The sequence below is a fragment of the Schistocerca gregaria genome, chromosome 2 (assembly GCF_023897955.1).
Source record: "Schistocerca gregaria isolate iqSchGreg1 chromosome 2, iqSchGreg1.2, whole genome shotgun sequence".
NCBI classification, from domain to species: Eukaryota; Metazoa; Arthropoda; class Insecta; order Orthoptera; family Acrididae; genus Schistocerca; species Schistocerca gregaria.
Genome location: NC_064921.1, coordinates 648,542,655 through 648,568,531, shown reverse-complemented (window position 1 = coordinate 648,568,531; position 25,877 = coordinate 648,542,655). Strand labels below are relative to the sequence as shown.

The 25,877-nt window shown below is 41.6% G+C and overlaps 1 long non-coding RNA gene across 1 annotated transcript in view; it reads left to right on the top strand.

The window, feature by feature from the left end:
- The window catches only part of LOC126336620 (uncharacterized), a 69,569-nt gene extending 47,405 nt beyond the window's left edge, over nucleotides 1–22,164 (top strand). The window contains exons 2-3 of the long non-coding RNA XR_007564983.1: nucleotides 21,718–21,869; nucleotides 22,046–22,164. This is a non-coding gene — a long non-coding RNA (uncharacterized LOC126336620). The remainder of the gene's footprint in view (nucleotides 1–21,717; nucleotides 21,870–22,045) is intronic.
- The last annotated feature ends 3,713 nt before the right edge of the window (nucleotides 22,165–25,877 follow it).

Below are 25,877 nucleotides of genomic sequence, written 5' to 3'. Positions count from 1 at the left end.
AAGAAGGCATCGGCATTTCTCTATGCTCTTTAGAGACATAAAAAGATGTTCCCCTTCATCTGGAAAATGAACTTGCACAAACGCTTGTGATTTCAGTTGTTGATTACAGAGAGGTTAGCCTCAGAGGCATTTCTCAGGAAAACTGTCGACGCCTGGAACTGGTTATAAATGCCTGTTGTCGAGATACCTGTGATGTTCGACAGTTTGTTCATATTTCATCATCATATGCACATCTATCCCCGCTGGGTGCAGACAAAATGGTTCAAATGGCTCTGAGCACTATGGGACTCAACTGCTGAGGTCATAAGTCCCCTAGAACTTAGAACTACTTAAACCTAACTAACCTAAGGACGACACACACATCCATGCCCGAGGCAGGATTTGAACCTGCGACCGTAGCGGTCGCGCGGTTCCATTCTGTAGCGCCCAGAACCGCTCGGCCACTAAGGACGGCTGGGTGCCGACAATCTCTGAGATATATATAATTCCTATCTTCTCTACTGTCATATCAACGAACACTGTCCCCTCACATGTATTCTGAACCTTAACTCTTCTCTCAGCAACAGGAAAAAACATCTGTTCCCTTCAGACCAGAATTCTTTCTATCCCATTACATCACTCGGCCACTTTATCTAATTTCTTCTCGTAGCAGAACCCAAATCTGGAATGACCTACCGCGCTATATTATAGAACAAAATAGCATATATAGCTTCAGAAGACAGTTACTGACATATATACGAAAGCAACAATAAAGATTACCATTCCTCCTGTAAGCACTCGTTTCCATTGTACATCCATTTTTCCAACCAGATCTGCCTCATCTGTCAGTATTCTTAGGTGGCGCTGTCTCCTTAAATTTCCTTTCGCAAAACTCACTGTATCACACCGGCCACTATCATTATTGCTATTATTGTTGATATCTTCATTATTATTTTCACTATTAGTGGTAGCAGCTGCATTATATACTGGTACAGCCAGTATTAACTTTACTAGTTCATACTCAGTACGGTTCACTTACTTTGCCACTTGGGACACTCGTATCATTGTAATACATTTCTCGCACTAAGGAAGTGGCATGACTAGATCTCAGATACGTATCACTGATTAAAAGATTTTTGTTACACAACGGTTACAAAAAAAGTATAGAAATGTGCTTTAACATGTCTTTTGTCATAGTATTTCAAACAATAATGGTCCAGTCAGTTTGTATTCTGCTATCAATTAAACGTGATTCAAACCCAGCCAGAACCTCCAGGAACTGGACGCCACGTAACAGGTGGCAGATCAGCGTAGCATAGTAAATAATACTTCCACAACACACAGGGAAACCTTTTTAGGATCCTAACAGGGATGAACAATTTAAAAATTTGAGAAATTACAAGACGCTGTAAACTCAAGGCAATGACCTCCGTAGGCTTCAAGCGTCGCACATTTCCTTAAATTAATTTCTCTATATAAAAAAAATCAGCCACATAATCAAGGGTAAATTAATATTTAAAAAACAAACCTTTTCATTAACAAGTTTCTGAATGCGTGGTCTTGTAACACTGAAATCTTGTAAGCACTCGATGGTAATGACTAATTTAGATACACGATCAGGTCATCATGTGTAAATTAAAAAACAAACACAAAAATTCTTAAAAGCACTTGATAATAATGAGCAATATAAGACGAAGCACATATACAAGCATTTATACAGCCAGAATAAAACACTGAAACAACGACACAGTATCTGCTTATGCAACCACAAAACTTTAAAAATGCATGAAAATCAGAGTGTATACAAGAGAACAGCTTAACCTGAGGATGCGAAACTGGTAGTAGAAACACAGAGTGGCTGATGCTTGCATATGAAACCGACTGAAACAACAAGGCAAAGAAACAAATTTATAGCTGCAAGAGCAAACACAGATCAAACGCTTACGTTTAAATAAGTAACGAAAGCATACAACAGGTTCTTTCGTAAGTTTATTTGATCGTCACAGTTATTCGATTCAGAGCTTCGCAAACACCAAATTAAGAACAAATTCAACACAGGCTATGAAAGACGTAAAGTAGCATAACACATGTAGCCATCTCTGGGTCCCCGTAACATGCCTGAGATTAAGTACAAATCCCACCACCCTTAATTCCAGTAGTCAACAACCAGCCCAAACCCGTCTCTAGTAACAGATGCCAGTGGCTTACATGCATCACTATGCAAACTTTCTAAAAATCGGTTACAAAATTTTGCTCCATTGCAGAAAGTACAGAAGATGCTGTAGGATCCTGGAGCTCTCGCGTCCTTGACCAAATCAAAAGTGGTTCAAATGGCTCTGAGCACTATGCGACGTAACTGCTGAGGTCATCAGTCCCCTAGAACTTGGAACTACTTAAACCTGACTGACCTAAGGGCATCACACACATCCATGCCCGAGGCAGGATTCGAACCTGCGACCGTAGCGGTCGCGCGGTTCCAGACTGTGGTGCCAAGAACCGCTCGGTCACTCCGGCCGGCCCGTCGAAATCCAGCTCGTTCAGACAGGAACAACACGTTACACTTCCTCTGCCGAACTGCAATTGAGTGGCGTGTGGCCTCGATCGCCCAGCCTGGCTCCCGACGCCTGCTGTCAGTCTTGGAGTAGATTGCTGTTCTCTGCCATAGCATCGACAGTCGGCAGAAAAACTCGGAAATAAGCCACGCGCTCCCGCAGAGTGGGTGGTAGCGAAACTTTAGTTACATACACTGTTCAGTCACAACATTGTGACCACATAACCTACAGACGGGATGTCCACCTCTGGCATCTACATCTACATCTACATTTATACTCCGCAAGCCACCCAACGGTGTGTGGCGGAGGGCACTTAACGTGCCACTGTCATTACCTCCCTTTTCTGTTCCAGTCGCGTATGGTTCGCGGGAACAACGACTGTCTGAAAGCCTCCTTGCGCGCTCGAATCTCTCTAATTTCACATTCGTGATCTCCTCGGGAGGTATAGGTAGAGGGAAGCCATATATTCGATACCTCATCCAGAAACGCACGCTCTCGAAACCTGGACAGCAAGCTACAGTGCGATGCAGAGCGCCTCTCTTGCAGAGTCTGCCACTTGAGTTTGCTAAACATCTCCGTAACGCTATCACGGTTACCAAATAACCCTGTGACGAAACGCGCCGCTCTTCTTTGGATCTTCTCTATCTCCTCCGTCAACCCGATCTGGTACTGATCCCACACTGATGAGCAATACTCAAGTATAGGTCGAACGAGTGTTTTGTAAGCCACCCCCTTTGTTGATGAACTACATTTTCTAAGGAGTCCCAGATATTTTACAGAAGCAACTGCTACCAGTGTTTGTTCCGCTATCATATAATCGTACAATTAAGGGATCCTCCTTTCTATGTATTGGCAAAACATTACATTTGTCTATGATAAGGGTCAGTTGCCACTCTCTGCACCAAGCGCCTATCCACTGCAGATCTTCCTGCATTTCGGTACAATTTTCTAATGCTGCAACTTCTCTATATACCACAGCATCATCCGCGAAAAGCCGCATGGAACTTCCGACACTATCTACTAGGTCATTTATATATACTGTGAAAAGCAATGGTCCCATAACTCCCCTGTGGCACGCCAGAGGTTACTTTAACGTCTGTAGACGTCTCTCCATTGATAACAACATGCTGTGTTCTGTTTGTTAAAAACTCTTCAATCCAGCCACATATCTGGTCTGATATTCCATAGGCTCTTACTTTATCAGGCGACAGTGCGGAACTGTATCGAACGCCTTCCGGAAGTCAAGAAAAATAGCAGCTACCTGGGAGCCTGTATCTAATATTTTCTGGGTCTCATGAACAAATAAAGCGAGTTGGGTCTCACACGATCGCTGTTTCCGGAATCCATGTTGTTCCTACAGAGTAGATTCTGGGTTTCAAAAAACGACATGATACTCGAGCAAAAAACATGTTCTAAAATTCTACAACAGATCGACGTCAGAGATATAGGTCTATAGTTTTGTGCATCTGCTCGACCACCCTTATTGAAGACTTGGACTGCCCTTGCTCTTTTCCAATCATTTGGAACCTTCCGTTCCTCTAGAGACTTGCGATACACGGCTATTAGAAGGGGGGCGAGTTCTTTCGCGAACCCTGTGTAGAAACGAATTGGTATCCCGTCAGGTACAGTGGACTTTCCTCTGTTGAGTGATTCCAATTGCTTTTCTATTCCTTGGACACTTATTTCGATGTCAGCCATTTTTTCGTTTGTGCGAGGATTTAGAGAAGGAACTGCAGTGCGGTCTTCCTCTGTGAAACAGCTTTGGAAAAAAGTGTTTAGTATTTCAGCTTCACGCGTGTCATCCGCTGTTTCAATGCCATTATCATCCCGTAGTGTCTGGATCTGCTGTTTCGAGCCACTTACTGATTGAACATAAGACCAGAACTTCCTAGGATTTTCTATCAAGTCGGTACATAGAATTTTACTTTCGAATTCACTGAACGCTTCACGAATAGCCCTCCTTACGCTAACTTTGAGATCGTTTAGGTTCTGTTTGTCTAAGAGGTTTTGGCTGCGTTTAAACTTGCAGTGATGCTCTCTTTGCTTTCGCAGTAGTTTACTAACTTTGTTGTTGAACCACGGTGGGTTTTTCCCGTCCCTCACAGTTTTACTCGGCATGTAACTGTCTAAAATGCATTTTACAATTGCCTTCAACTTTTTCCATCAACACTCAACATTGTCAGTTTCGGAACAGAAATTTTCCTTTTGATCTGTTAGGTAGTCTGAAATCAGATAAACCAATCAGATAAACCTGCCTCCCTTTTTTTATATTCCTATTAACTGACTTATGATCACTGATTCCGTGTTCTGCACTTACAGAGTCGAAACGTTCGGGTCTGTTTGTTATCAGTAGGTCCTAGATGTTATCTCCACGAGTCGGTTCTCTGTTCAATTGCTCGAGGTAATTTTCGGATAGTGCACTCAGTATAATGTCACTCGATGCTCTGTCCCTACCACCTGTCCTAAACATCTGAGTATCCCAGTCTATATCTGGTAAATTGATGTCTCCACCTAAGACTGTAACATGCTGAGAAAATTTATGTGAAATGTATTCCTAATTTTCTCTCAGTAGTTCTGCCACTAATCCTGCTGAGTCGGGAGGTCGGTAAAAGGAGCAAATTATTAACCTAGCTCGGTTGTTGAGTGTAACCTCCACCCATAATGTTTCACAGGAAGTATCCACTTCTACTTCACTACAGGATAAACTACTACTAACAGCGACAAACACGCCACCACCGGTTGTATGCAATCTATCCTTTCTAAACACCGTCTGTGCCTTTGTAAAAATTTCGGCTGAATATATATTTGGCTTCAGCCAGCTTTCTGTACCTATAACGATTTCAGCTTCGGTGCTTTGTATCAGCGCTTGAAGTTCCGGTACTTTACCAATGCAGCTTCGACAGTTTACAATTACAACACCGATTGCTGCTTGGTCCCCGCATGTCCCTGCACCTCTTGAGGCTGTTGCCCTTACTGTACTTGTCCGAGGCCATCTAACCTAAAAGACGGCCCAGTCCACGCCACACAACTGCTGCTACCCGTGTAGTCGCTTGCTGCGTGTAGTGGACTTCTGGCCTATCCACGTCTTCAAAGAAATTTAGAAAAAAGGAAGCACTTTTTACTTTACCGTACTTATTTTGCAAATTGGATATCATATTATTGTCTGAACAAGTGAGCTTTTTTTACTTACTCGAACAGAATTAAACACTAGATTACGTACTAAACCAAACAGCCATGTGCTCCAAGCTATATGTAAAATAAATAAAACGACCACACTCTTAATTTGTGCATTTCGTAAGATTTGTATTTTTTTCCAATGATTGATTCTCAAACTTGAAAAATGAAATTGCTTTACTTTAGTCATATACTGAAGCCTCTGCTGTAAAACAGTTAATTGAAAGTAGGCTGAAGCTAAAATTCTTAAAAGATAATTTATTCATTAATAAACTGGATGTAACTATTCGATTTGATTCTTATGACACTCAGTTAGCATACTATTCGAGAAAAAGGAACAGGGATCCTGCTTGGTAACAATGCCTGGGGGCAATGAGGACGCAATCGCTCTGAGTTTAACTGATTATTATTTAAATAAATCTTATCAATCAAATCACACTCAATTGTGCTGCTGGGTTAGCCGTTAATACTTTTTACCAATGAACAGTCTTACTTCAGTGCTGTGCATACGACGAAACTCGGAGCCGACGACGAAACTTCTGCTGTTGAAGACGGTAGCATCTTGTGCAGCCACGGCTAATTATTTAGTACAATTCTTTTATCTCGGCGGCTCGCGCCTGCCCGCCCAGACGTGGGAGATTTCTGCGTTGCCATTTGCACGCGCCAAGAGAAGCAGCGCCACAGTATAGTATAGTTCGCAAACTTACGTTTAGATTGGAGCGCGCAGTTAATGAAGCAAAGTCACCACTGCCGCATTAACCCTTTCGCTGCTTCAGAGACCGGTTCCCCGCATTCCGCGCTGTGCGCGATTTTGTCATCACTGCACTGCTCGCCTGTGCAGACACATGGTGTTCCGACTGCTCTGACACACTTATCATTCGATTTCACAAAAACTATTTGGCCCAAGAAATTAATTTTTACATATTTTCTTGACTAATACTTTTTCCCCCATAAATGACTTTATTTTGTTTCGATGTTCAACGCAGTTAATCCTTTCCACCCTGGCCCGCACAACCATGCGGATTCAGCTTCAAATTTTCTGTGGCTCAACAACATCACTTTCCTGTGTAACTCTGGACTGCAACGATTCTACGACTTCACAGCTTCTGTTTCACAGTTGTTTTATTGGCTATTTTCGAACTTCAGTGAAACGACAAAGCCTTGGAACACCAAGATAAACATTTTTTTTCTATATTTGGTAAGTTTAAGCAATTCCTGCATTATTTTAGATTAAGAATGTTTCATTTAACTTATGTAAGTTGCTCGAACACAGGCATGGAGTGCCTTTCCGATATTATAAATGTTTGTATCTTGAGTAACAGGATCATGCTAGTGACTCCTTGAACACTGAGAATTTTGTCAGTATTTTTACCTCATTCCAGATGTCATAAAGTATAGGAACTGATACCTAACAGATGAACTATTAAAAAAATTTCTGTCAAGGTGGAGAGGGTTATTGTGCAGCATTAAATGAAGTAAATCATTGCACGACATTTTGAGGAATTTGCAGAGGTAAAAGTCCACAGCGTATACTTTCCGTGTAGTCGATTTTAGTTGTCACTAGAAACTAAAAAAAAAAAAATACAGTCAAACGAATAAAATTTATGAAGTAAAACACTTCGATATTGTTTTTAAATAAAGAAAAGATTCAGCATCGAATAAGATTTGAGCTCGGAATCTTTATCTAAACAGCCAAATACTTCCAGAATGAGATTTTCAATCTGCAGCGGAGAGTGCGCTGATATGAAACTTCCTGGCAGATTAAAACTGTGTGCCTGACCGAGACTCGAACTCGGGATCTTTGGGTTCTGTAAAGTTTGGAAGGTAGGCGACGAGATACTGGCATAAGTAAAGCTGTGAGTAGCGGGCGTGAGTCGTGTTTCGGTAGCTCAGATTGTAGATCACTTGCCCGCGAAAGGCAAAGGTCCCGAGTTCGAGTCTCGGTCGGGCACACAGTTTTAATCTGCCAGGAAGTAGCCAAACACTTTTTTTAAATCTCATTTTGTTCGTTTTCGTTCGTTGTATCTTTTCTAGGAGGACGTCCAAAGACACCCGTTTCAGTTCGTTGTTGATCCATTAACTCAGTTTTTTTTTATTACAGCGGGCAGCTTGCATTTTTTTTTTAATCGTTGTGTTTGGTCGTTGCGGACGTCGCAAGACATCCTGTTCAACCGTGCCGGTTGACACCTTAACCGCTACGCTAACGCAGCTCGTCGTTCATCAGATTTCCTGGAGTACTTTATACAATGAAGCAAAATACCGACAAACACTGTTGCTATGACTATGAATTACTCACGTTTCGTCGAAGTACAATAGGAAATAAACAATTATCGCTGTTCTTTATTGCGAAAAAGCGGTTAGTGAGAATGAATTTCCTTGCTATCGCCTGAATTAAATGGTTCAACTGGCTCTGAGCACTATGGGACTTAACTTCCGAGGTCATCCGCCCCCTAGAACTTTGAACTACTTAAACCTAACTAACCTAATGACATCACACACATCCATGCCCAATGCAGGATTTGAACCTGCGACTGTAGCGGCGTGCGGTTCCACACTGTAGCGCCTAGAACCGCTCGGCCACTCCAGGCGGCCGCCTGAATTAGGAGGCTTATTGGTTGTTTGGCTTCATTAATTAATAGAATATGAAACAGTTGGTATAAAGAATGCTATTTCCAAACTTTCTTTTATAGAAACATTGCTTTTGTTCAATTACTTTATTTATGAATGAAGGTTTCTGAAAATGAAGACACTTGTCTGTTCTCTGCTCTGCATTCGAGCTCTGGCAACGTCTTTCTCTGTTCATTGGCTTACTGTGTTTTGTGACGTCAGATGCGCAGAACGAACCTAAACTCGGCCGTCGTCGTAAATGACGCGCACTTTAGGAACGAACAACCGTAATTCATACAGCCCCTTCCCCCTTCCACTGTCCGTGCTCCCGCTCTAGAAATCTGATCGGAGCGCGTAGATGATCCGCCGAAAATGGTGCTCTCTACTGCGAGAGCGTTAACACCAAACTTCCGCACACTACAAGCGCTGGAACCCATCTCTCGCTCTCTCCGCGCGCTCTGCTCAACAACTCCCTACCCAAAGATTTTACAACGCACCAGCAGTACTGTTATAGTTGCTAGTCGATACAAATAACAATTCCTGTGGCTTTTTCCCAGAGCTTATAAGTTTCATAGTAAAACACGGATAAATACAATGAAACGTCAACAGACTTCTACCTGTGTGTGTGTGTGTGTGTGTGTGTGTGTGTGTGTGTGTGTGTGTTTGAGGTTTACGGGCGCTAAACAGCGTGGTCATCAGCGCCCATCTTCTACCCAAATGTATACGTGCAGTAAAGCAATGTCCTTACTTATTAAAAGCAAGCATTTAAATTACCAATATTTACATGCAGTTTAAAAAAAAGTTATATATCGGTAGCAGGTGCCATGCATCCTGCCTTTTCGGTGTTACAAGCACGTAAAAAACAAATACAGTATTAAGTGGGTGAGGTTACATCTTGATTTGGCAACTGACGCACGTTATTAAGGAACGATATTCTTATACCTATGGAGCAATGAGCAATATATTTCAGTAGGCTTCCCTAAAACCTTAGGCCAATGTTGTGATGGAATTTTCAGGAAATGCCGCGTCTTATTATTCACACTTTCCCTCATTAGAGGTGAGCTAATGTTGGGTCTCTGTGTGCTGTAGCACTGTTCGCTACTACCTCGTTGTCGCACACAAGGATCATGCATCCGTGCGAAGACGAGTGTCCAGAAGTGGTAAACAACAAACTACAGTCAACCAAATTGATCTAGCAGATGTGTTGAGTCTCATACCAGCCATACCCTGGAAGGAACTGACATGAGGTTGAGATTTAGATGAGCCACCAATATGTCAAGCCTGTGATGCACTATTTCAAATACAAAACATATTAGGTCTTGTCTGCAGATCTGTGCACCATCCTAACTGACAATGGCCACAAAATAACACCGATTTCAAATTCCGTGAAGTTTCAGATGTCCTATTTAACACTGAGAACCAGAAGTCAATGTACTCTAAGCGTATGGCTCGACCCTTTTGTTTTGCTTCAGTAGTCATTAACTTATATAGCAGCCAGTGTACATATGGTAAAGACTATTTTTTAAACGATTAAAGGATTTTAGCACATATTCACATAGCCGAACACTCTGGAGAAATCTGCGTGTTCTTTGGTACCCTCCAGACCTGTTCCACACTTGAGAACGGACAACATTCAAACAACGAAATGTGTATGTTGATATAGAGTAAGGGCGTAACGGGAAGTTTCTGAGTAACTTAACTCTAACATAATTATCTTCAGCATCGTCATCATCATCATCATCATCATCATCATCATCATCATCATCATCAACAATAACAACAACATCACCTATTGGCCACGATGTTTACACCTCGAAAAAGAACTTTATGCAACTACAAAACAGTTCTGACGCTACCTCCACGCTAATGAATATTTCGATCCTAAAATCGAAGTGGGTTGCTGAACTGCAGTAGTCTTCTACAATATCTTTGACTTTGTGTGTTAAGGACGACTGCTTTAAGGTATCCATTGAGATGCACTGACTAATGTAAAAGTAACTATTATAGTCCGTATAATTTGAACATAAGCACGGATATTAGGTACAGAAATTACAGAAAATATATTTGCACATAAAAACAAAATATTAAAGTAGTAAAGGCCATCAGTGTCAAAAAAAATACAGTAACTGACTCTTCCTTCGCTTTAGATACAAAAACATAACTATAAATGAGAAATAAAAAAATACTGCGTAGTCTACGTACAATATGATTAATTTGTTCAAAGGGCCGGTTTGTAGCTTACCATACCTTCATCAGACAGATTGCGGTCAAAGAGGTTACAGTATTTCTAAACAATTTTTGGAAAACATGTTCCTCAAGTAAACAGAGGCACAAATAAACAGTAAATGTCGTCTTTGACAGTACGGTGATAGTGCAATTTAATAGGTAAAAAACTGACCTGTAAATGAGTATAAAGTGAAGGAAGCAAGAAAAATATTAACACGGAAATCGGAAAACAATGGCTACGTAACAGTTCACATTAAATTAACAATTACAACAAAATAAATTAGTATTAATACAAGAGCCCGCAGCTCGTGGTCTCGAGGTAGCGTTCTCGCTTGCGGAGCACGTGGTTCGGAGTTGGATTCTCGGCGGGGTCAGGGATTTACACCTGCCCCAAATGACTGAGTGTTGTTGTGTCGTCTTCATCATCATCTTTCATCTCCATTACGGTCGTAGGGAGGCAACGGGAAACGACTTCTATTAAGACCATGCGTAGTCGGCGGTGCGGGTGTCCCGCATCGTTCCTCTACCCTCTGTCATGAAGCATGGGACTTCATTTTCATTCCATTCACACAAGAAGCTTTCAGGGCCCTAACCAGGGCGCTCCCACCGAAACAGAACATCAACGTTGAGGAAAGGAAAACTCTTCGTTCCTTACGAGAAGAAACAGAAGTAGTGATCTTACACGCTGACAAGAGAAACGTCATTGTTCTTTTGCCTGCAACATCTTATTTCGGCAAGATGACTGATTTACTGCAGGACTCAGCATATCGCCGTATCCAGAAGGATCCAACTGACGCAACGCAACGAAAGCTAGTCAAATCGAGCCAGTTTCTTGAACATCTTAAAAAGGGATAAAGAGCACAAGCGCCAGTTCCATCTCGACTTATTGTCTGCCTAAGATCCATAACAAATGGGTTCCTCTTTGCCCCATCGTGTGCAACACAGGAGATCCAACATATTACTTGGCAAAACATCTGGCTTTTCTTCTAACTCACTGCTAGGAAAATGGGAACATAACGTTCGAAACTCAGAAGATTTTATATAGTAATTGAAGACTTTGCATCTCGAACCAGCTGACATATTAGCGAGTTTCGATGTGGTCTCTTTGTTCACACAAACATCTTTGGTGGATTCGTTACAACTTATGGGAACTTAGTTGAAGGGGGACGTCTTACATCTGTTCAAACACGTGCTTACTTTTTATTTGATGAACAATATTTTGAGCAGCCTGATGGTGTTGCTAGGGGTAGCTTTTTGTGTCCCATAGTAGATAACCTTTTTATAGAGGACTTCGAGGAAAAAGTACTTCAATCAGCGGTGGTGAAACCTAAATGTTTCTGGAGATATGTGGACGACTCTTTTGTAGTTTGGCCACACGGAGCAGAAACGCTTCCTGCATTTCTGGAACCCCTTAACCCCCTCCATCGTAGCATTTGCTTCACCATGGAAGTGGAGAAAAATGGAGACCTCCAGTTTCTTAATGTCTTGGTCCGCAGAAAAGAAGGTGGTTCCTTGGGTCACAGTGTGTTTCTAAACCGACACACAGAGACCTGTATCTACGAGCTACCAGCTGCCATCACCCATCTCAAAGCATTGGCATGTTGCGGACTCTTGTTCATAGAGTTAGAATTCTCTCAGATGCAGGGAGCTTATCAGCAGAGCTTAGCCATCTTGGCTCTGTGTTTGTACAAATCGGGTAGTCTTATAAACAGATCCGTAATGCATTTAAACCTGCACGAGCTAAAGCACAAGAACAGCCAGAAGAAACAGAGAACTCCATGAGCAGGATTTTTCTACCGTATGTTGGTGGCGTGTCCTTTAAAATTGGCAGGCTGTTGAAAAAACACCAAAAAAAATGTCTTCCACCCTCCAGGGCAAGTGCAAACTATGATGGGTTCTGTTAACCTACGTCCAAGGAGACCAGAAATATATAAAATCCCGTGCCTTTGTGGGAAATCCTACATCGACCAGACGTGTCTGCGCTGGACACCAACGTCACACCAGACTGGATCAGCCAGAAAAGTCTGCTTTGACTTAATGTTGTCTTGACACGGAACACAGCGTGAGACCAAGATCCTTTCGTCCCTTCCACATATTGGGACTCCATTGTTATAAGTAACTACCTGGTCAATAGAGACACGGGACTTCAACTGACCAAGGCATGAGAACCAGCACTTGCGAAACTAAGGTATGGTCCGCCGCAGACGATCAATTCCGCGTCAACACAGACGCAGAATCAAAGTCCGCAAACTTAAACTGGACGCCAACACTCTGGCTCGTGCGCGCTGGGCTGCTATTTGCGGCCACACTTTTCCCGATCTGGCATGACAAGCCCATGGCCCGTTTGACCGGCAAGGGGCACTGGCTTTTGCCGTGTTCTGTGATTCGCCTACGATGACTTTAAAGCCTCAACCCTTGACGCATACGTTTTCTTGTGAGTAAGCGTATATACTGCCGAACCTTTGCAGCAACACGTCAGAAAGCACCTGAATATCACGAGCAGCTGTCTCGCCGAAATGTTCTGCAGCTTCCACGAAATTATCCGACGTGACACCCGTGAACCAATGAAGCAGTTACTACATTTGGAAAGTCTCAAACAGTACAATAAAGAGTAACTTGAAGAGGTATCACGTATGGGAAGTGATACGAAAACAGATGAAAAAATAGAAGTGACAACTGTAGAAACAGAGTATATGGAATACATAGGCAATCAAAATAAAATTAAAATAAATAATATCAAGAAAATTGTGGAATAGAAAGGAGCAGACGGTGTAAGAAATACTGGATAACGGAGATGATTAAGTGAAGATTACAAGTGCTGTGTTTGGTAATGTAATATTAAATCAGGACTGTGTGCCTTATGTTCGTTGATTTCAAAGACTTTCAAGGTTTTTGGCCTTTTTTGCTAAGTGAAAGGTACGGAACTGTGGCTGGTAGCTTTGGCCCTCGTTCAGTAGATGTACATCACATGTGGAATCATAATTCTGCAACCTTCTGTTGTGTTCATGTTCATCCAGCCTAGCTGCTCTATCTGTGCCTGGGCTGCAGCGTCCTTCACATAATAGGAAACTCTGTAGTTGCAGGATTTCAATGTTTTTGCTACACTCTGTGGTGCTTGTCTTAGCTACGGTACTGTCTACCGCTTCGTGCAGACATTGGAAGGAACAGTAGAGGGAGCTTAGAGGAGTGGTGTAATTTTTAATTTTTATATCCTATGCAAGATGTGGTCAATCAGGACAGAACTACTATTTGCCAACATACCAGTGGTGAATTGTGTTGACATTCCGACAGAGTTCTTTCACGGGTCGAATGTCAACCTTGTGGAAATGAATAACTGGAGACTGACCACTCAGGCATACTTAGCAAAACACTATGATAAAATCTTCTTGTATTGACAGCTGAGTGAATGCGTCGTTCTCCGGCACACTACACTATTTACTGTGCGTAAGAAGTTTCAGAACGTAAATAGCCAACACGTTGTCACCCTTCTCCTTCATGACGGCTTTCTCTGAGGACAATTTAAGAGGCTGTTTAGATGTCAGTAAAGAAATGGCACACGATTCTTCCTCTTGAGCCAAACACGAGTAGTGGTGTTGGAGTGGAGCGAAGTCTACTTTCTAACTTATTCCATTGGGATCAAATTGGGAATATGGCCAGACGAGTAAATTTCAGAAATGTTACGTCCACAGACCATTGCCTCACAGATGCATCTTTATGACAGTGTGCAATGTCATGGCGATACAAATGGTTATCTCCGAACTGTGCAGTGCTTTTCAACGTGTTCATACCCTTCCGCATTTAGTGCAACAAAGGTGACGAACAGAAACACCCCCGTAACATAACATAACCTCGTCCGTACATCACTCTTGGTACTGCAGAAGATTGCAAGTAACATTCTCTAGGCATTGACCAAAACCACTCTTCCATTGGATTGCCAAGACTTACAGCTGGTTCACGAGAACCGACACTCACTAGGACTTAAATGACACACATATTGGCCACCTTAAGTAAGCCTGGAAAGCTCAAAGCGTTAACCTTTATATATAAAAACTCACATTACCCACAGGGGACATATTAACATGGATTAACCGATATCGTAAGCAAATTAAACACTTGCTAATAACAACTAATGAACTAACATTCTGCAAATACATCAATATTATCAGGAAGCAGAGCAAACACTTAGTAAGGGGGATGAAGTGAAATGGAAGACACAAAACATCACGCGCTCGACAACGTCTTACTATACTAAGAGCGATCACAATCACAGTTAACTAAGCGCTCTGAGTAATTCTAGTGCTTAACTGGGTGTCTTGATGCTGGGGCGATCTTGCGAAGACGTCAGACCATCACTTCGCAAGACCTTAACAGCGTGTCCTTCCAGGGAAGCGGGCACATCCACAGCTCACGAGGTCGCTGGAGAGTGCACAAGAGTGCACAGCGGTGGCCAACTCCCGCCGCCTCCAGTATGACTACGTGATAACCGCCGCCCGGCCTCAGGCACGCCGTCTTCGCTTCTGCCCGCCAGCCAATCGCCGACTAGAGCACCATCGCCTTCCGTTCTTAAAACATTGTTCCCCTTACTCGCGGTGGGCACTCGGTTATATCCTGAGCCGGCGCAAGCCACAAGACAAACCTCTTGCTAGGAAATCGATCGTACTCATGTCAAAGATACTACAGGCCGGCCCACCTTACAATACCCTTCCTTACTTAATGTTTAATCTGTAACGAATATCTCAGGTTTCTGTGCATGGACTGATGGAACTCTGTAATAATGTAGACGAAGTTTAAAATATTGTGTAAGAGGAGGTGTGTTATATTTGCAGATAAAAATTACGTACCCTACAAAGTCGGTATCAGTGTCTGGCCTTGTTTCCTTGTTCCAGTAAAATGTTTTAGAATATTTGGCCTAGAGTTGTTAAAATAAAAAAATCGCTAAAGCATTGTGTTGACTTTAACCACATTCTTCATTTAGTGATATGTTCTTGGCGCTCATTTTAAAACAGCACATCACAAATATAAATTGTGCAACATATTGAGCTAGACCAAGAACATGGTCGATACCGGGCAACATGTACAAAAATTCAATACCTGCTAAACACGCTCTGCTCTGATGCAAACTGATGTAACTTTCAAGCAATTCTAACTTTATCTGACGTGCTTGGCGCTAAAATTCTGTATTTCTATTACGTACCCAGCTTGCAGTAACTATAGGAAATAAGGTCATCCAAAGTAGTATCAACACTATTGTCTTACCAGAAAAAGGGTTACAGATTTAATATGTGAAACGTTTCCAGGAAATACTTTATTTGAAAATTTATAGGCCTAATAGTTAATAACAAAGACTGCATTTTAGACAATTTCGGAAATAGTACAAGTAGCTTCCTGTTAATTTTACAAGATCGATTCTATTGTCAATAATAATAAATCAGAAATATTGTAAATGGAGATGGAAATTTTGTCTCCATGGAAACTGAAGCATAACAAAATTATGTTCACTGTATATTGCACAATGGATCATTTAAGCTGAGAACTGCCTTCGTGATTCAAGAACGATTTTATGAAATGGATCTATATGGACAATAGAAATATTTTCAGAAAAATAGTTTTTTTGGAGTCAAATATGTTCGCAGATATATTCAGATGAAAAGTCTACAATTTAAATATGGAAATGTACCCAAATCGCAAAAATTTATAACAAATCGAACATTTCAGTTAACATACGGAATTTCTGAATAAGTAAGGTTTATTACAATATATCAGCAAGTATTTATCCTTTTGTAACTGTTGTTAGTAATATTGTCTGTGTTTTGATGTTTATGTAGGGTTTTGTTGTTGCAACTGCGCTACCAGATCTAAAACTACACAAGGATATGGATGTGTTCTACACGTCACAACAGCCACAACAGTCTACAGTGCAATGGGATACAGAAGCTACCCACACTACATTGCGACAACAGGGACAGTCCACAAATACGTATAGCAATCAGGAGGCATGTTGAGACTTCCTGAGAGATTAAAACTGTGTGCCGGACCGAGCCTAGAAGTCGGGACCTTTGCCTTTCACGGGCAAGTACTCTACCAACTGAGCTACCCAAGCACGACTCACACCCCGTCCTCACAGCCTTACTTCTACCAGTACCTCGTCTCCTACCTTCCAAACTTAACAGAACCTCTCCTGCGAACCTTGCAGAAAATCTCATTCTGGAAACATCCCCCAGACTGTGGCTAAGCCATGTCTCCGCAATATCCTTTCTTCCAGGAGAGCTAGTTCTGCAAGGTTCGCAGGAAAGTTTCAGTGAAGTTTGGAACGTAGAAGACGAAGTGCTGGCAGAAATACAGCTGTGATGACCGAGCGTCAGTCGTCTTTGGGCTGCTCGGTTGGTAGAGTTCTTGCCCGCGAAAGGCAAAGGTCCCGATTTCGAGTTTCGGTCTGGCACATAGTTTTTATCTGTCAAGAAGTTCCAAATCGGATCACACTCCTCTGCAGAGTAAAAATGTAATTCAGAAGGACTGTTGTTACCTACTTAAAAAGTAGTTATAAAATTGTCATTGTGTAAAGAAAAACGTCTGAAAACTGTTTTTATATTTAATTCAATCAATCAATAAGAGCACACACACTTGCAGTTTATAAAGTGAAAACAGTTGAACTGTCTCCACGTTCTGCGAAGCCTTGCTGATGATGGTAGTAAAACACATTAATATACGATGTGTTGACTGATAGATGTGACTAATGCTGCGTGCACTGCACCATATTTGTGACGGTGTAATATCTTCAGATGATACTTCAATGCAGTCCAAAGGAGATGTCGTTCACAGCAGGCTGTATGACTCTGGGGTACTTTGGCTGTTCCTGGGTGCCTGTCAGCAACATAGTGCGATATGCAGTACCTAGCATACGTTATCGCAATTCAGTAACAGATTCAGCAACGACTTCAACTTGCTACCAAATGTGAAACCTAAATGTCGCTTCAGCACACACATACAAGGCGCATGGAATACTTTTCTGTATTAAAGAAGTCGAAACTTATGATACCACTAACTGCGTAGATTCTGTAAAAAAATATTTAACCACTCATGCATACCATAGACATATTTTTTGACACATGCATGGAAAATTAACATGAGAAAATGTATGGTACAGAATGATACGAATTAAAGTTTGTCTTAAGAGATGCTTCAGTGGTCGTAACTAGTAAAATATAAGTTGACAATGAGCACCATCAAACTTCATTTGCTATAGAAGGTAATAATAACCTTATTCATTTTGTTAAGGATGAACATACTGGCAGTTGTGGTCAGCGTATTCATTTTTCTTCTTTACAAAAGAATAGTTACAATTACTATAAGTTAAGTGATTATGAGAAAATCATCAGAGGGTAAAAATGTTGAGATGTATCTAAATACCCCTGTAATGAGAGAGTGTAAGCATTAGTGCTGCTGGCGCGGAATAGTAATGTAGACGAAAAACGGTATGCTTAACTTTCTTGCATGTTACGGGAAGGTATTCTGTAGTAGCTACACTGATGTGGAATAATGTCGTTCAGTCTAATCTTCAGTATAAACACGAGAGGCCATAAGCAGGTCATTGTGGGTATGATATTGACTCAGGGGTTCTAGCCTGTGGTGCAGGTCGAGAACCCTCAATTTTGTAATGTCAAAGTAGAATCAATTATGGATGAATGTCGTTCACTATGTGATGTGCCAATACTGATTTCAGCTTTCCATAGAAACTTTCACTCTCCATCAGTGATACTGGTTGATTATAGAATCTCTTCCATAGAACAGTTAAATTTTTAACAAGTGAGAGTGCATATGTCTTTAGTACCAGACTTTTTTTTAATATTATGTACACCTGCTAGAGTATCGACTAAGGTGGCAGCCATATACTCACTCATTCTGAGACATTGTAGTGCAATCGTCTGGCGTTCTTACCAAACTCTCTGCGCTAGAAAAGTAATAACTTAACTCTATAATTCAATCTGTAAATTGACTGAAGTTCATGAATCACCTTTCCCAGATTTAGGCACCGAACTACGATCCTATTTATATTTGTTTATATGCCTAGCTATATGTAAGTGATTGTTGTCTTCAGTCCTGAGACTGGTTTGATGCAGCTCTCCATGCTACTCTATCCTGTGAACGCTTCTTCATCTCCCAGTACCTACTGCAAACTACATCCTTCTGAATCTGCTTAGTGTATTCATCTCTTGGTCTCCCTCTACAATTTTTACCCTTCACACTGCCCTCCAATACTAAATTGATGATCCCTTGATGCCTCAACACATGTCCTACCAACCGATCCCTTCTTCTAGTCATGTTGTGCCACAAACGTCTCTTCTTCCCAATCCTATTCAATACTTCCTCATTAGTTATGTGATCTACCCATGTAATCTCCAGCATTCTTCTGTAGCAAAAATGTTTAAGAAGCTATGCATATGTTACGTATTCCTCTACAAAACCACTATGTACTAGTGTCAATGAGCAGTCGTTGCTATGACTGAGTGGATAAAATAAACTTATCAAAATGGTCTTGTAGAAAGCATGTGAACCTGCAATGACACCTGAAATCGGAAGGAGAAGAGAAATCGTTCGGTACTTCCCGGTAATCTACGTGCTTTCCTTCTCGGAGCATCTGGTTTTGGAAGACTAACCTTATTCAGATGCTGGACTAGCTTCAAGCATTTATATATAACATGAAAAACATTTCAATTCAAATACATTCGGTGAAAGCAGTCATATTCCACCATCCGAGAAAGAAAAACCACATAGAGCATTCTTATTTGAGTATATCATAGTCGAAAACCACGATCTGGTACGCAAACATTTATTTTGGCCATCATATAAAAGCCAATGTCTTTTATTTGACTGTAGATAACCTTGTAGGTTGGGCAACCACGGCTATGAGTAGTCATCTTGAGTATTAATAACCTCCTCAGCTGAATTTAGTCCCTTATTATTGGATCACTACCGGTTTCGTGGCATTAAAATCCACATCTTAAGGTAAACATATGACTAAAACATAAGATGGGAATCTTTTTACCCAATATCCGTTGTCCGTCGGACCAAAACACAGCCAAAAAGTGGTATGTAACAGAGTAAAATAGCCGGATTCCTATACAGTGGAAGCGGCAGCTCCTCCAATCTGTACGGAACCGCGTACAGGGGACGCGTTTGCATGCTCTGTCATACTAGTCAATATGTATGTATTGCCACTGATGGTCGTCATATTGAACACAACCTGTGCTGGTCAGTCGTTTGTGTAGTGGTCAGAATTCACGTAACTAATGTATACTTAACGACTACTCTAGAATCCCGAAAGAAACACCACTGACGTTATAATTTGTCCTACTTTTAGTTTGTTAATGTCAAAAAATTGTTCAAATGGTCTGAGCAATATGGGACTTAACATCTATGGTCATCAGTCCCCTAGAACTTAGAAATACTTAAACCTAACTAACCTAAGGACATCACACAACACCCAGCCATCACGAGGCAGAGAAAATCCCTGATCCCGCCGGGAATCGAACCCAGGAACCCGGGCGTGGGAAGCGAGAACGCTACCGCACGACCACGAGATGCGGGCTTGTTAATGTCAATAGGCTTTGTTCTATTTAATGTTGTGTATGTTTGCACAAAAAATACACAAAGTATTATTACAGTCTAACACTACCAACACTACTAACACTTGATTAGCACTCCATTTCTGCAAAAAGAGCATATCTTTAGCACTTCCCTTTTAGCGATATTTGCGGTGTAAGTTTTAGGTGATTCACCCTAAATATTCTATGTATGTGTGTGTAAATATGTATATGAGTGATTGTTGCATACAAGCAATTACATGCTGCAAGTCATGAATGAAAACTGAATTGTATTAGTGTGATGCACCTCTGCACATAAGCAATATTATAAAAAAGTCAAAAGGTATTGTTACTAATAATAAAACTTGAGTTAATCGTTTGTATCACTGTCATTATTTATAAAACACCCTGACACCATAAAATGTATTGTAAGGTGCTAACAAATAAGAACAACTTTTTGTAGGCCATTTTTTATTTACACACACACACACACACACACACACACACACACGTGTGCACGCGCGCACGCACGCACGCACTCAGTTGTGCAGTACTGTCCACGTAATTCTGGGCATTCCTACGGTGATGACGACGTTCGGTTTATGGGGCCTCCAAGTGCGCAGTCAGCAGCGCCTATACAAAGTCCCAGTCTTTACCCAGTCCACTTTTTAAGCAGTCCATTCTAGCGACTGCAACGAATGCTGATGAGACGATGGGGACAACACAAACACCCAGCCCCAACCCAGCTGGGAATCGAGCCTGGGAGCCCATGGTCCAGAGGCAGCATCGCTAGCCACGAGACCGCGAGCTGCGGACATGCCTTCGGTAGTTAGTCACTTCTTTAGTAAATTCAGTCTCCACAGGTTTTATACTTACAGGATTGTCAGATGCATCTACTGGCGGTGGATGAAAACAGCTGTTTATACAGTGTTCTAATTAAATTTGTTTTCACGCTATACACATGCAAATAGTCAATAAAGTCACAGTATGTAGCTCTAATATACGGATGCCACTGCCTAAGCCTACCTGACACATCAGTTAAATGGTGTATAGGTTGTTTAAATTCACCACAGTTCGGTGTTTAATGTAGATGGCTGTACCCACTGATTTTAACTCAAGCATTGCCTCTCTGTGAATACTGACAACTGATGTCTCATCCTTCAGCATATGTTACTATGGATTTTCAAAGGGTAGTATTCAGTCATCATCTTCCTCTCTATGAACTACTATACAGATAGTACCATCCATACCATCCATACCGTGCATACTGCTATCTAGTACCATGACACTGAATATTTTATATCTCAATTACCACATCAAAGTCTCTGTGGGTGCTACGCCTCCATTCACTAGTATTCTGCTAGAGCTTAACTGACACTCAAGTTCCCGTAGCTGCCTGTGGCTGTGCTGTGGCATAATTGAATTACACCAGCTGCGAAACGTTGGGAAGGCATCCTGTGGGCAGTGACTGCTGCTTCTGTGCTATCTTTGTGTCGTGTCCTCGTCTGTAACACTAATGAAACCTAATTTTAGCAGAACATAACTAATAATACTAGATGAACGTAAAAAATACTTACTCATGGTCTTCTTCTTCTCAGCTGATCGCTGCTGTTGGCGGGACTTCATAATGCGCAAAGTGCAGATGGCAAATCGTTGATGCAGATCCGATTGACCGCCAGCTGAGTGTGGTTGTGTCACAGAATTTCCGCGAGTTTAGCGATCTAACATTGTAACAAGCGCAACCATTTAAGTGAGTATTATTGAAACGCGCCTTTCTTCTCAGCGCTCGTTTCCACTTTGATTATTAGAATAGTATTATTATATTACCTAATCATTGCTTCAGAATGCATAAACTAGTGACATGCTCGTGAAATTTCATTAAATTTTGGCAATATTATGGATCAGAGGCAAGATTTTGAATTGCAGCGTGAATGGAGGTGACTCAATGAGGAACGTATTCCTGACTCGCGTTGTCGCTATGATGATATACTGGAGGAGCAGAATCGTCGGTCTGAGCACCAGGGAGAAGTTCCGGGTGAGGAATATTCATGCGGCGGCGCATCCCAGACAAGCAGGTGGGTTCATTTTTACAACTGCGTATCTGCCGCTATGTGATCAAAGACTCCTCCTGAATATAGGAAAAGATTGAACCCAGAAGACTGTGTACCTGCCTCCATGTCCTAATCGAACAAAATAATAGAAAACTATTATCGAATAGTGCATCTCCGTGTAGAAAAGCGGTCTGGAGAAAAGTGGTTTAAAACTGGACACAAACGGTCTCCACCGAAAAACCTTTCATTTTGTGTTGGCGCTCGTGGAGATAAAACACCTGCTCCATTCACTGCCACAGCCTACCATCATGTTATGAAGACCTGAGAATGGTGAAAAACTTACTGAAGCCGGTTACCATAAAGTAAATATTACTGCGTCGATACTGCTTGTGTCCATTTTTTAAGATAATATCGTTGATCACGCACCCAAATATACTGACGTAAATGTAGACCGTACCAAGAATAATTGTTCTGGAGAGTAACACACAGATGCAGCTAAAATAAATAAAGATTTGCTGGAATTCTGTTGACGACAGGATTGACTAAAATAAGCCTGTTGAGAACTAGGCAAGTATGTGATCACATGAAACGTATTGAAATTGATGCAATTTGGTGACACTGGGGGCCGCCAACTACGGGAATATTTTGACAGACTGACCCCAATACATTAAATATTTGATTATCCCGATATCAATTTTCAACAGTATTTTGTTTCGAGAACTGGAACGGCCGTCATTCAGAGGACGCTGCCCATTTAATCAGTCTGTGCCGTGCCAACCTACAAAACACGCTGTAAAGTATTTACGCTCGTGAGTCCTCCCTATCAGTCCAACATTGACATTTACACAGATCAACAAAATGGGACCGGGCATATCTATTGCGCAATAAAGGAATTGACAGGGTAATGAGAGAAGTGCGTCCTGTTCTCGGCAGAAACCTCATAATAACAATGGACGACTGGTTTTCATCACTTGAGGTTGCCAAGCAACCGTTCGAAAATAGAACCACCATAGTTGCCAAGTTCCAGAAGAGACAAGGAGAAATGTCCAGGTAATTTCTTGTGGCAACACGTAATCCAAGAAGGTCTTCAAAGTTTTCTTTCGACCCTAGTTACACATTAGTTTCTTATGTGCCGAAGCCTAAGGAAGTGATGATTTTGATGACCCCAGTGACCAATGACTCAAAAATTGATGAAAAAAAAAAAAAAACAGAGCGAGAGACAGAGAGAGAGAAAAAGAGAGAGAGAGAGAGAGCTGTTTCTTGGCATTCCTCTGGCGGAAAGTCAAACATTAACTTGAGGAATGTCACAGAGGCGTTCGAGGGGTCGCTGCTATGACGGCGCAAGAATACGCTACTAGACTACGGGAGAAGTGTGGTATGTATGTGATGAATTAATTTGCCTCGATCTTTTTTCCCCCAAAACCGTGATTAGATAAGTATTTATCAGTATTTACTCATTTTTAAACTCAATCAAATAAAATTTTGGTATTTTAGTTAATCTGTAAATATCATTAAAGTTTTGTTGTTCTTTGAACTGTGAGGAAATATGTTTACTTTCTGTTGATAATTTTAAATTACTACGGCAAACACATAAGACTCAACAATTTTGTTTTTGGAACTGCAATGACTTCTTATTTAGTCGAGCAAATGGCACAGCTATCCACTCGCATGCGACCACTTAGTTTCTTTTTAAAGCGCGACCACTGCAGGGTAAAATGGGAGTTACGTACCCAAACAGCGACATTGCCGTGTAACTGAATTTTGCAGGCAGTACGTAAAACAATCTGAAGGCGACAGGAAAGTAGGAAACTCCTGACGTGAGGTTGGTAGCCTCCGCTGGGGCAGTGCCAGTCCCAGTCCCAGGTCTGCGGTATGAGCGGCTAATGGACTGACCTGGCACCTGGGCGGCCTTTGTGCTTGCCCCGCTCCAGCTCTCCAGGTGACAATTACAGGCTCCAGTGCGCGTAATTAGTCAAGCCGCGCCCTGCGGCCGGGCTGACCTGCTGACGACACCGGAGAGCTGTTCGCAACGCGTCAACGCGCTGGCGCATTCCCAGGGCGCCACAGATAACGGGATGAATCTTTAATGCGGCCCGCTGCTGTACGGAAACTTCTGCAGACATTCTGGAAGTGTAGAGATGCTAGTGGGTGTCGAGAGGTTTGTTAGATTATCGCATTGCATCACATTCACCACATGTTCACAACGATTCGTTGCTGTTGAGCAGGCTTCTTCGCCAAATATTATTGTCTGGCCCCTTCGTGACAGCATGAAGCTATGTCCTGGATTGGGACTCGAAACCAGAACTTTGCCTTTCGTGATAGTGCTCTTACTGACCAGGCACTTCTCGCTATCACCCCCAACCTCACAACTTTACTTCTACCCATAACCTCTCTATTACTTTCCAGACACATGCTTTCCTACTTATCTTGCTTGCCCAGCAAAACGTTGTTATCCACCAGGAAGTTTAAAAAGAAGTGTGTCGCTGGTACCACAAAACTGCACTTTGAAGACCTTTCCACAGATGTATTAAGGGGCAGTTCAATTACGCAACCCAGTCCTGAACTGCACTTTGAAGACCTTTCCACAGATGTATTAAGGGGCAGTTCAATTACGCAACCCAGTCCTGATTCATAGTACGACTTTAACACTCAACTAGGTCACCCACCTATGTAGGAATTTTGTGTTTTTTTCTTATCTCCGTTTCATGTACGAGGAACTGTAAATGTTTTCCTGAAAAAAACTGCTTTATTGTATTATTAAAATATGAATCTATCAAGTAAGTAGAAAGAGAGAAATCACCTTGTATGAAGCTAATGTCGGAGAGATAAGTTATGCAATATAATTAGATAGGTTAGAATGATTTTGTGTGTGTAAAGACAATACTGTAGGTGTTTCCATAGTTGAAACAGTAGAACGAAAGACCACTTCATATTACTGTAAAAACTGATATGTAAAAAACCACGTACGAGGTCATCGAGCATCACCTGGGCCAGTACCATTATGAACACTAAGATTTTGAAAATAACCGAGAACGGCGTAAGTGAAAGACAGTATGTAACAGACATTTGGTGAAGTGTGTCAGGTATTTTTTACTGTAGAGAAAGCGAAGTAGCTTAGCGGTTCTTCGAAACTGTAAAATGAGGTAAGTGAAAACAGAGTAATTCCTGGCTGACTTGGAGTTTGTGAAAATTGTCACTTGCTCGGTACCTAATAATTAGGAGTGTAAGTCTCAACCTTTACAAGACTTAGCAGTATTTATTTTTCCGATTTTACGGCCAAAACATAAAAAGGAATTAATTCTCCAGGTCAGCTCATCAGAGAAGCCCTGTACATACCGATCTAAATCGAGATAACTTTTTTCTCTAGATCGTAAAACTAAACATATTCGTAAACTAAGGCACTAAGAAATAACCCGTTCGTTCCTCTCTCGCTCATGTAAATCCCTTTTGTGTGCTGCGAATATCGATTCCATCGAGAATCATCCTCAAATTGCGGGCCTATCTGATTTTCAAAATTATTAAATTACTTTTCTCTCACAAACGCAACTCACATAGAAGAAAGTTTTATAGGAGGTAATATTTACGGTCTTAGTTTTAAACACACTAACGGAACCATGGTAGGATTATGCGATATGCGATTCCGCTAAATGAACTACATGTGCAGCAATGATAATTTACCAAATAACGGTGTAGATGTGGTCCTAACT